The sequence below is a fragment of the Dipodomys spectabilis genome, unplaced genomic scaffold (assembly GCF_019054845.1).
Source record: "Dipodomys spectabilis isolate Male_0828 unplaced genomic scaffold, ASM1905484v1 ptg000139l, whole genome shotgun sequence".
NCBI lineage: Eukaryota > Metazoa > Chordata > Mammalia > Rodentia > Heteromyidae > Dipodomys > Dipodomys spectabilis.
In genome coordinates this window covers 673231-684828 of record NW_024870816.1, presented here as the reverse complement: position 1 = coordinate 684828, position 11598 = coordinate 673231, and the positions used below count along the sequence as shown (strand labels likewise).

The window sequence follows — 11598 nt, the reverse complement described above, 5'->3', positions numbered from 1 at the left end:
CAAAATGCTTTAAAAGTAAGAGATAATAAAACAGGCCCCCATGAAGTAAATTTTCTTCTACTTTTAAAATTATTCTGAAAACCTTGTATTGGTTAGTCACACCTGTAATCCTATCTACTCGGGATAGCTACTCAGGAGCCTGGGATCTGTGGATAACCATTGGAGGTCAATCAGGACAAAAAAAATTCATGAAATTATTTTTCAAAATTTTTAATGACGCTGAGGAGAGGTCTGAGGGGTCCGGGCTGCACAGAGCGGCTGCCGGGCCCGGGCTGCAAGTAGAAGCCGCGGGGAACCACAGTCTCTGACTGGAGGAGTTCAGTTAAGAAGATGGCAGTGTTCACCCCAAGAAAGAAGAAGCAGAATTTTTTGAACTGTGACAGCCTGTTATCAGAAATATCATCACAGGAATTAATTTTGAACCTCACTGAAAGTCTATTTCCATCACCTACAAAAAAGTACACTTGTCAGAACGGTGATAAAAAAGAAGTCAGAGAACACTGCTTTCCTCAAGACCATTTGATTTCAAGTCCACACAAAACAACTACAAAAAACAGATTGCCATCTGTAGATCACAGCTCACCATTTAAATCTGCTGTGCCTACTATATCTTTTTACAACAAAGATAAATTGTACCTCAATCCTCTGGAGAGAAAGCTGATAAGAGATAGTAGATCTTGTCTGCAGACTAATGGTGAAGATAAACTTATTCCCATTATAACTGAAAAATTGCAGGGAAAACCAATCTCTATCAAAAAGAAGACCAAAAATATATGAAAAAGTTTAACTGTTAAGTGTCAATGCAGTTATACACACATCAAGGAAGTGTCAACAGATTCTAGAAATTCCAAGCAAAATCAAATGTCAAATAAACCTGTTGTAAAGAAAGAATATAATTGTTACCTAGCTGAAAGTAATCCAAATACTCCTCGGGTTCTAAGCCAAAAGGTAAAACCACAGGTTACACTCCAAGGTGGAGCCGCATTTTTTATTAGTAGGAAAAAAATGTCTCTTAAAACATTGTCACCAGAAGATACACCATCACTAGGAGTCACATACAAAAATAAACCAGAAACAACTGGAGATTCTGATTCACAGGTTATATGTAAGAGAAAAACTTTTGTGGAGAATCAAATGTCAAAATGCTCATTACTAGAAAAGAATGTTGAACTACAACATTCAAGAAGTAGAAACAAAGAAGAATTAATAAAAGATTCATTTGGTGCAGTAGTTTCTTCAAAGGAATATAAACTTGATAAAGATAACAATTTTCCTTCAGAGAATTCTGTTGAAAACATGACAATTTCTCCTGAGTCCACTGTCTACCCCATCTTCAATGTGTCTTCAGTCAATGCAAAAAGATCTACAGCTGAAGAACAGATTTCTTTGGGATCCATGAGTGGTACTAACTTCTTGAAACAGGCTCAGAAAAATATGAACATGAAAGATACAAATAAAGAAACAAAAGACCAGCTCATCATTGATGCAGGTCAAAAACATTTTGGGACTATTATATATAAGTCTTGTGGCATGATCTATTCTGCTGCCAACCCTGAAGATGAACTGCAACATGCCCAATACCACCAGAGATTCCTGGAAAAAAGAGAGAGTGGTTGCGGAGTTTTGGGATGGAAAGATTGTGTTGATCCTGCCTCATGATCCAAGTTACGCTCTGAGAAAGGTAGAAGATGTAAAAGAACTTGTGGGTCATGAGTTGGGTTTCCAGCAAGTCATTCCCAAATGTTCAAACAAAACTAAAACTTTTCTCTTTGTATCTGATGAAAAGAGAGTAGTTGGCTGTTTAATTGCAGAACCTATCAAACAGGCCTTCCGAGTCTTGTCTGAACCATCTGGCCCAGAATCTTCAAACTCTAAAGAAAGTTTTAGAGCTTGGCAGTGTTCAAATGCATCAGAACCTGCAGTCTGTGGGATAAGCAGAATCTGTTTTCAGACTGAAAAGAAGAAAGCACATTGCAAGACGACTGGTAGACACTGTCAGGAATTGCTTCATGTTTGGCTGTTTTCTCAGCACTAACGAAATAGCATTTTCTGACCCAACACCAGATGGCAAATTTTTTGCAACCAAATACTGCAACACCCCTAATTTCCTTGTATACAATTTTAATAGTTAAAGCCAATTTTAATGATAAAACTGATGGTGACATGGCAAAGTTCAGATAGTTCATCATTTGACATTAGCTAACATCAAAATAAACAATTGACTCATGTATCCCCACCAAACTTTGTACCCTGAGTTAGAAAGTCAGAATACATTCCCTGGAAACCATCTAAACTTCCCAGAAAGAGAAAAGTGCCTGGATAATACTGAATAGCACTCGGGTTCTTTATTATGAACCATTATAACTGTAAGTAGAAATTACTTACTTCCTGTATTCGAGCATTGATCAAGATAATTTCTACAGAAACAGGCTCACTTGTCTTTTGAGAACTGTTAAACTTTTAGGCTTCAAATATCTCTTGCCCATCAGAAGCCAAGAGGAAAATTAAATCTAAGTAAGTAATTTACTTATTTAGGTTTTCAAGCCAATTCCTCTCTTCCTGATACAGATCTATAGCTATATAATTGAAGGTATTTAGGGCCTTGAATTTCTAATTTATGGTAAGACATGGTAAGGAATGAGTAAAATATCCCAAATTCACTTATGTAGAACAGAATTTGGTAATTCAATGTTTTAATCTTGATGCAGATCAAATTGCCCAAATGGACACTTGCTTGAAATTTTAAGTTCTGTTCTGCACTATTCCCTTCATTTCTGTCAAATGAAAATGTTGGCGTGCTACATTAGGGTCTTGCCACTGGCCAATGTGGTCATTAACAGAACCAGATGCCCCAATGGATGAGATTGCTCGTTGAGAGACTTAACTTGCAAAGCAAAATGTATTTGAGCTGTTTTCATTCTCAGCCATATAACTAAAGGATTTCTTTTTAGGTTGTATTACTCTTCATCTGCCATCTTTATTTAATAGTAAACCTGGTTCCAAAGAGAATGTGAAAGTGTTAAAATGTTTGCAATTATGCCAAAACATCGTAATGCTATTTTCTGCACTGTTTTAAAATTCTTCTAAATGTTTTATTCAAAATTTCTATTAGCTTTATTTTTTTGGTTGAATGCTTTTGTGGTAAGATAATAAAAAGTATTCTTAAAAAAATTTAATGAACTAGCAAAGACTCAGGAAATAAAATATAGCTCATATAGTACCTCACCAACCTAGAGAGGAAAGGCCTAGCAAGTCCTTTAAGCCCTGATTTCAAACTCTGAGCAGGCCAACACACATGCATGCACATGCATTTGCATGCATGCATATTTTCCCTTCCCCTCCCCAAATTAGAGAAGCGTACATACAAGAGGCAGGTGCACCAACTTCAAATACAGAGAAAACAAGGGTTATAGCGTGGGGGAGGAACATACAAAGAAACAAAAATTCACATCGCACATTATAAGTACGTTAGAAACAATAGCAAGAAACAAAAAACTACTTGTTTCCCTATCATGGGGTTCAATTCCCTTAACATCATCATATCTGTTCATATGCACATAGCTTTTGACCTTGTCTGCTTACCCCAGACATATATTCGTTATTGAAAATAAGGGAAACCATGGGACCTGTTTCTTTGGACTTGGCTTTCTTCACTTAATAATTTTTTTTCCAAGTCTTTCCATTTCCTAACATATGGGGCAATGTCATTCTTTCTGATGGAGGCATAGAATTCCCTTGTGTATATACATCACATTTTCTTGATCCATTCATGTAGTGGTGACAGCTGGGTTGGTTCCGTATCTTAGCTATGATAAATAATGCTGCAATAAACATAGTTGTGCTAGTAGTTTTAGTACGGTCTTGTTTGTGATCATTTAGGTAAATCCCCAAAAGTGGGACTGCTGGGTCAAAGGGGAGCTTTATGTGGAATCTTTTGAGGAACCTCCATAATGCTTTCCAAAGTGGTTGAAGAAGTTTACACTCCCACCAAGAATGCTGTATGGTTCCCTTGTGGACACATCCCCTCCAGCATCTGTTGTTGTAAAAATATGGAACGCTCCACGAATTTGCATGTCGTCCTTGCACAGGTGCCATGCTAATCTTCTCTGTATCGTTCCAATGTTAGTGTATGTGTGGCTGAATTGAGCACAAAATATTTTTTATACCAAAAGTGCAATTGGGGGGCTGAGAAGGTGGCTCAGTGGTAGAGCGCTTGCCTTAGATACATGAGGCCCTGGGTTCGATTCCTCAGCACCACATAAGCAAAAAGAAAAAAGCCAGCACTGTGGCTGAAGTGGTAGAGTGCTAGCTTTGAGCTGAGGAGCTGAGGGACAGCACCCAGGCCCAGAGTTCAGGGCCCATTACCAGACCCCCCCAAAAAAAACTGCAGTTGGATTTTATTAAACTAGACGATTCAACAAAAAGTAAGTTCAAATTGTCATGACATTTTAGAACCATATATTTCTTACATAAGCACACATTTAAGAATAAAATCAAGATTGACATGTCAAAAACAAAACAATTCCAGATATTTGTTGTTCAAGAAATGTGGAGGAGGAGGAATTCAATTATTCTATACAAGGCACCTGTCATAATGAACACTGCAGCAAGTGTTAAGGTTTGTTAAAAGTTTTAATTTTTTTTTTTGTTTTTTTTTGGGTCCGGTCGTGGGGCTTGAACTCTGGGCCTGGGCGCTGTCCCTCAGCTCTTCAGCTCAAGGCTAGCACTCTACCACTCAAGCCACAGTGCCACTTCCGGCTTTTTTCTTTTTGCTTATGTGGTGCTGAGGAATCGAACTCAGGGCCTCCGGCTTGCAAGGCAAGCACTTTACCACTGAGCCACCTTCCCAGCCCAATGTTTTAAATATATTTAATTTTGGGAATTTGTTTATATATGCCAAAATTAGGACTGTTTGGCAGGTATAAAACTTTTCCATAAAGTATTTAAGATTTATGGTAGCAGACATATACTACTAAGTATATACATTTCAGAGTTTTGAGAAACTTTATTAATGAGAATTTGCAAAGTTTTTGTGTAAAGAAGAAGAATGAAGAGTTAACACTTTCTTAACTACACAGTCTGTTAAAACTTTAGGGCTTCCTTAGTTTATAGGTTAACAAGGAAATATGATGATATAAGCCATAAACAAATAATGAGAAGAGCCATAAATGTAATCTTAGTGGGTAGCTTTAAAGACTACTCATATTCTATAAAACTCTTGTTGAACATCACAACTTCAGTCAGTGTTAAATGTACAGAATTATGAGAAAATAGTAAAATCTAATATGTAGTATACTTCAAATAGTGAAAACAGTGATAATTGTTTTGTTTTTTATTTTATTAATTATTAACATTTAATTATTGTTTTTCTTTATTTGTAGCATTGTTTTACTTGTTGAAATATAGTACAACTCTTTTTTTTGGGGGGGGGGTCCGATCGTGGGGCCTGAACTCTGGGCCTGGGCGCTGTCCCTCAGCTCTTCAGCTCAAGGCTAGCGCTCTACCATTTGAGCCACAGCGCCACTTATGGCTTTTTTCTTTTTGCAAGCGCTCTACCGCTGAGCCACCTTCCCAGCCCTAGTACAACTTTTTGTAAGTCATCATTAGGAGGTACTTTGAGAAGGTTACTTGCATGGCCAAACCAATTTTTATAGGTGCATGTTAATTTACAAAAAGGAAAATTAGGAACAAAATATTTATTTAAAAAATTATCAAATAGAGTCTGAGTCAGGAGTGTTGATAAATGTCCACACCTAAAATTTTAGCCCTCGGCTGAAGCAGCTGTATTACAGAGTTGAGGCCAAAAAAGTGATAGACTGTGTTTTTTTCTTTATTTTTATTTTGTTGCTCATGAGGCATGAACTCTGGGGCCTGGGTGCTGTCCCTCAGTTCAAGGCTAGGGCTAGCACTTGAACCACTATACCACTTCCATCTTTTTTTGCTTATGTGGTGCTGAGGAATCAAACCCTGGGGCTGGCGCATGCAAGGCAAGCACTCTACCACTGAACCACCTTCCCAGCACCTGAGAAACTGTGTTTTAAAAAATCATCTAAACAACATTTGCTTTCTGCTTTGGGTTATATAATGAAAGATATAAATATATTTTTATATTTTTGTGAATTGTACTTCTAAATTTATACTAACTTCAGCCACTTTATCCTTTTTAAAGTCATGAAATATCTCTGAGAGTTTGCTTCTGTGAAGATTGTTTTTGCATTTATAATTTCTTCTGAGTTATTTTTATTTTTATCGAAATAACTTTATATTTCACGTTGATTTGTTATCATATATCAAATACCTTCAAATGTACACATAGAGTCTAAAGATAGCAGTATGAATATTCTCATACAGCTCTTGTTTGTCTGTTATGCACTTCTAGTATTGTGATATTTCTCTCTCTCTTTCACTCTCTCCCATTTCCTCTCTTTCTCTTTCATGCTCCATGTCTGGTACTTAGAATTTCGGCTGGTCTACTACTATCCTTCAGGATCCACTAGTTTTGTGGGAACATGATAGCGACCATCAGTTACCCTTGCATTCTTTAAGAGTTATAAGAGTGACTTGATATTATTCTTTGCCATTCTAAATGGCAAAACAGCAGATCTAGGAATTCCTTTTCACTTTTACTATTATAATTTTTATCTCATAGGAATCATTGGGATGGATAAGATACTTTTAACCTGTTACCTAAAAGTTTTTTTCTTTTACAAACAACCTTTTTCTTTTATTATCAGTTAGTAAATACATATAACGAAAACAAAGCTATCCTATGGAAAGTGGACCGAAGTTGCTCACAGGGATGACAAACAAAGGAATGTGGGAAGTGAGTACAAGGGATGCCCATCATAGAACACAGATCCTAGGAGCAATTTATCAGGTACACTTTGTGAGAAAGACAATGTGCTGGGAACTATAGATTAAATCACTGAACAACTGATATATATACGCACATATATTTGTATATGAATATTTATTCACATATGCATACATGTGTGTATATGCCCTTATATATGTACACATGTATGTTACTATACACACAAATACACACGTACCTGTACACATGTATACATGCACACATGGAGAAAGACACATAGATACAGCCAACACAAGTTTCACTAGTTGTTGAATATGCTTAAATGGAATGCTTGGAACAAAGTATGTTGAAGACGTATTTGTCTCTAAGAGTTTTTTTACCACTCCTCTTATCTCTTAAAACTGGTACGTTTAGAGAGATTCCACTTGCAAAATGCAGTACAAGTGATAGCAAATCACTCAGAAGTAAAGGTCATATGGTGTTTCCTTGCTCCCCACAGAATGCTTGCTCTTGTAGAAACTCTCAACAAAGTAGCAGGAGAATCCCCTGGTAAAGAATAAAGTTATAAGGCTTTAAATGGCATCCTTACTTGAGCTCTTTTACAACAGCCAGCATGAATTCCTAAGCAGAAGAGTGAATCCTCAGGAGACTGGATTCTACATATGCATTTAACCAACCCATGTGAAAAGTCCTATGTGAGAAATGCTGACTGAGGTCTTGCTGATTTCCTGGCCAAGAAAAAAAGAAAATATTTTTAATGTTTTAAAGTTTGAAAATAATTTGTAACCTGTCAATAAATGTGTAGAAACAATTATACCAAGTAACAAAAAATGATGGTGTTTCGTTTATGTGCTCTTGGCCTTGGTGAGTGATTTTAGGTGTGTCTACACAAGTAGAATCAGGACACACACACGCACGCACACACACACACACACACACGCCCCAGCATCCCCACCCACACAGGTCATGAATGGCAAACCCCTATCGCACAGAGAGACAGACAGACAAAACACACCGGGTGTGGAGAGAGACCACAAATGAAAAACAAAAACAAAACAAGTAGAATCAGCATAAATCAAGCAGCACTTCTTCATTTAAGATAGAAGGAAAGGAAGCCAGGCGCTGGTGGCTCACGCCTGTAATCCTAGCTACTCAGGAGGCTGAGATCTGAGGATCGTGGTTCAAAGCCAGCCCAGGCAGGAGAGACCGTGAGACTCCTATCTCCAATAAACCACCAGAAAACCGGAAGTGGCGCTGTAGCTCAAGTGGTAGAGCGCTCGCCTTGAGCTGAAGAGCTGCGGGACAGCGCCCAGGCCCAGAGTTCAAGCCCCACGACCTACAAAAAGAAAAGAAAAGAAAAGATATAAGGAAAGGATACAGGTTGACACTTTTGAACAATGAGATGTACACCCCTATCAAGGGGTGGAGGGTGAATGGGGAAGTTGGGGAGGTGTGAAGGAAAGGTATGGTAGAGGAAAAACAAATGAGTGGGTAACAATGCTCAATAAGAAATGTTATCATTATCTTACTTAGGTAACTGTAACCCTTCTGTACAGTATATTTACAATAAAAATATATATTAAAAAGATATAGGGAAACTTCTGTACTTATAGGAAGTTGTATTTATCACTCAAAATCAGTAAGGTATTGGTTTTAGGACCACAGGTATATGAAAACTTTGGATACTCAAATTCTCTACATAAACACAGCATATTATTTACTTTAGAATCTGCCCACAAGCTAGTGCAGAGTAATTGTTATGAAAATTTTTACTACATTCTAGGTTTGTAATGAAACATAAAAATGTATGCACTATCAACAGATACAAATTTTTTCAGATAAATTTTGTCTTCAATTTGTGGGTGGAATTGGGAGAACAATTTTGAAAAGCACAAATTTCATCACCAAGACCAGTCAGCATCATTGAATAGTATGGAACTCCAAGGAGAAATATTGAGTTGAGACATTATCAGAAAATGTAACCAAGCAAGGACTTTTTAGAAATGCAGCTGCTAGATTTTCATGGAGAGCTTTCATAACACTTTGTGAAGCACAAATCAGAACCTCACTGAAGTGTAGATGCTTTTCCCTCTCCTTCCAGTCATGGTCAGTCATTATCAATCAACATATAGCTAATCTTGAATAATCCTCTAATAACAAAATGTTGATGGAGTGTTTATATGCAGAAAACCTGGGAAGGCTAACTTTTTCCAATTAGGACATTCTGTATTCTATGACCCAGCAGAGAGTAAACTAGGTAAGCATCCATTTACAGCCTTCTGATTAATTCTGATTCTGCCCACATCAGTTATCTATCCATACCTGTGCCTGAGCGAGAGGATTTTAAAAGAATTTAGTGATTTAAAATTTAAACTTAAATATGGAATGAAATTTGTTCCAATGCATTATGTTAAGATATGTAGAAACAACTGGGAAACCTAAAGGTCTATAAGATTTATTTTTATTGAAAGTGCAGTAATATTGAAATATGGTTCTCTACAGTTTAAGCAATTTGCAGCAGACTTGATACTTATTAAATTTTGTATATTGAAAGGAACACAAGCCTCAACAATATGTCAATACTATCCTCTTATTTATCTCTAAAGGTTTATGCTTCTGGTCTCTTAATATTAAAACTTCAAAAAATTATCTTTAGCAAGTTGTGCAAACGGGTTTCGCTTCATCATGTCAGTGTTGAATAGAGTGTATGTGCATTTCAATGTTCAGTGCATTTGGATCATTGTCAATCTTTCCATTTTTCTTCCTTCCTTTACCCCAACCCCACTTATCCCTTCAAGTTTCCTACTTATATTCTTACATATGTACATTGAGTGTTATGACTGTATTAGTCCACCATTTCCCTCTCCATCCTTCTACTTCCTTTAAGCCTAGATCCCCTTTTAAGACTTGTTTCAACTTCATGGTGTTTTGTTAAATATCTCTACCTTGGCATTTGGCTATGGGCTTGCCACATCCTCTCTTCCATGTTTGACCACATAAATGAATATATTTCTCCACATTTCTAATCTCTGAATGGCTGGGATAGGTATATTTTACTATTCACCTTCTGTCTTAAATTTAGAATTGCACCTTCAGGGCCATCCTAGAGATCTTTTTTCTTCTCTAAACACTGAAGATGGAAAGGAAATAATTTCCATGCTCTCAGCATTATGCTATCCATCATGAATTTCCATCGCTTATCACTTCAGCAGTCTATGTTTAGGGACAATCTTCAATTTCTGATGATAGGAGCACGAGTCAGTTTTAATTATGCAGATTCCACTATGTAGTGAGCCCTGTAGTCTTCTAAATTTTCAATAAATTTCGAGTAAATTTTTATTAATAATTTAAAAAGTTTTATTTCAGTATTTGAAATGCTGCCCCAATTATATTAAAAGTTTCACAATAAGTTAGACTGAACTTTTCCCCCCATTTTCGCCACTAGTTCAGGTTAAATCTCCTTTGGCTTTATTGTTTGAGAGACCAAGGGATGAGGGTAAACAGAGAGATGATCATTACTCAGATATCTCCTTCCTCTTCTGTTTCTGCTATTCTCGTTGAGAGAAAGACTGTAGCAGGGAACAAGAGTGATGCTTGACTTCACCATATAAGGGAGCATTCCTGGCATGTCAATGATTGTTTCTCAGAATAACTTAAACTGCTTACTCTTGCCTTCTCTGTAACAGTAACCTAACTGTGGCTTCCTTGGTGCAGGAGGAAGCACACTAACAGGTTACTACCTGGAAACTGGTATTTTATATCTCAGCTTACTACCAAAAATATAAAGCTTTGGCTACATAAATGCAATGGTACTGATTGTTCAACAATACCTTAGTGAGCAGTAGACAATTCTACTCAGCTACCCTCTCCTCTCATATCCTCCCTTTCACTCCCCTCCACTCATTTACCCTCCCATCCCTTCTTTCTTTGTGTCTCTCTCCTCCATATTAATCTCTATCTTCTCTCTTTTTCTTTTCCAGTAGCAAGTGATTTGGTTTATCAGACAACACATAAATAATTGAACAAATATTTATTTCTCCTCTTTTTGTGATTATTTATTCTTAAGAAGTGAGTTCTAGCACAGCACCAGTGGCTTACACCTAGATACTCAGTAGGTTCAAATCTGACAATTGCAATTCCAAGCTATTTTAAGTAGATAAAGCTAAGAGATTATTTTTTTGCACTTGTGGTAAAAGGAAGATGTGAAGGTGTGGCTCAGGTGGTATAGAGCAAACATTGAGAATTAAAGCCCAGATAGAGCTCAAGGCCAGGAGTTCAAACCCCATTGCCAGCACAATGTTAAAAAAAAAAAAAAACAACTGAGTCCTTTGTTTTAGAAGGGATATTTCTCCAAAAATTCATACCCAGGACAATTCTCAAGGTCCAAGACTCTTTGTAAGGTTCTTTCACATCTTAAACGGATTCCTCTGCTTGATTCACATTATGGAAAATAGGAGTCACACTTCACATTAAAAAGTATGTGCATTGCTGAACAGTTCTTCCCATTTTTAATGTAAAGGAAGCATGACAGGAATTCACCCCACTTGGGAGTTAGGTTTGACTCACTGACAGACTTTTGCAAGTAAATGAAGGTCTGTTTACATGTAAAGAAGTCTATACAGATGGTTTTCTAGGAGAGAGAACAAGGTAGCTGTTGTCCAAGTTTGAATCAGAGTAAGTTTATTCCTATGATATGGTAAAGAGAAGCTCATCTCATAGAACACTATGCAGACAGTAATTTCAAAAGGATTAAAAACCCATGTCTATGTTGTGAACAGCCAAGT

The 11598-nt window shown here is 37.0% G+C and overlaps 1 non-coding gene and 1 pseudogene across 1 annotated transcript; one reads left to right on the top strand and one right to left on the bottom strand.

The window, feature by feature from the left end:
• Positions 1-318: 318 nt before the first annotated feature.
• LOC122117052 lies at positions 319-2399 on the top strand (annotated as a pseudogene).
• Positions 2400-4043: 1644 nt separating this feature from the next.
• Positions 4044-4152, bottom strand: LOC122117064. The gene has a single exon (XR_006149075.1). It is a non-coding gene; the product is annotated as a U6 spliceosomal RNA (small nuclear RNA).
• Between the last annotated feature and the right edge of the window lie 7446 nt (positions 4153-11598).